Below are 1,085 nucleotides of genomic sequence, written 5' to 3'. Positions count from 1 at the left end.
TGCCAGGAGAAGAAAAGGCTTTACTCCACGGTCAGGAAAAATCCTGCCCAGGAACCAAAATGTTTTTTGAAGCCAAATTTTTTTTTTGAAACCAAATGCAAAAACGGACACCAGGATGAGTTTCAGGATGAAATTCCATGTCTAAAAATAGTGTTTCTTCAACTTTTTAAAAATCAAGCCTTTTTGGTGCCAGGAGAAGAAAAGGCTTTACTCCACGGTCAGGAAAAATCCTGCCCAGGAACCAAAATGTTTTTTGAAGCCAAACTTTTTTTTTGAAACCAAATACAAAAACGGACACCAGGATGAATTTCAGGATGAAATTCCATGTCTAAAAATGGTGTTGCTTCAACTTTTTAAAAATCAAGCCTTTTTGGTGCCAGGAGAAGAAAAGGCTTTACTCCACGGTCAGGAAATATCCTGCCCAGGAACCAAAATGTTTTTTGAAGCCAAATTTTTTTTTTGAAACCAAATACAAAAACGGACACCAGGATGAGTTTCAGGATGAAATTCCATGTCTAAAAATGGTGTTGCTTCAGCTTTTTAAAAATCAAGCCTTTTTGGTGCCAGGAGAAGAAAAGGCTATACTCCACGGACAGGAAAAATCCTGCCCAGGAACCAAAATGTTTTTTGAAGCCAAATTTTTTTTTTGAAACCAAATGCAAAAACGGACACCAGCATGAGTTTCAGGATGAAATTCCATGTCTAAAAATGGTGTTGCTTCAACTTTTTAAAAATCAAGCCTTTTTGGTGCCAGGAGAAGAAAAAGCTATACTCCACGGTCAGGAAAAATCCTGCCCAGGAACCAAAATGTTTTTTGAAGCCAAATTTTTTTTTTGAAACCAAATACAAAAACGGACACCAGGATGAGTTTCAGGATGAAATTCCATGTCTAAAAATGGTGTTGCTTCAACTTTTTAAAAATCAAGCCTTTTTGGTGCCAGGAGAAGAAAAGGCTTTACTCCACGGTCAGGAAAAATCCTGCCCAGGAACCAAAATGTTTTTTGAAGCCAAACTTTTTTTTTGAAACCAAATACAAAAACGGACACCAGGATGAATTTCAGGATGATATTCCATGTCTAAAAATG

The sequence above is a fragment of the Pituophis catenifer genome, unplaced genomic scaffold, assembly GCF_029215685.1.
Source record: "Pituophis catenifer annectens isolate HBS135680 unplaced genomic scaffold, rPitCat1.0.hap2 SCAF_17, whole genome shotgun sequence".
Lineage (NCBI taxonomy): Eukaryota > Metazoa > Chordata > Lepidosauria > Squamata > Colubridae > Pituophis > Pituophis catenifer.
This window is presented reverse-complemented; position numbering follows the sequence as displayed.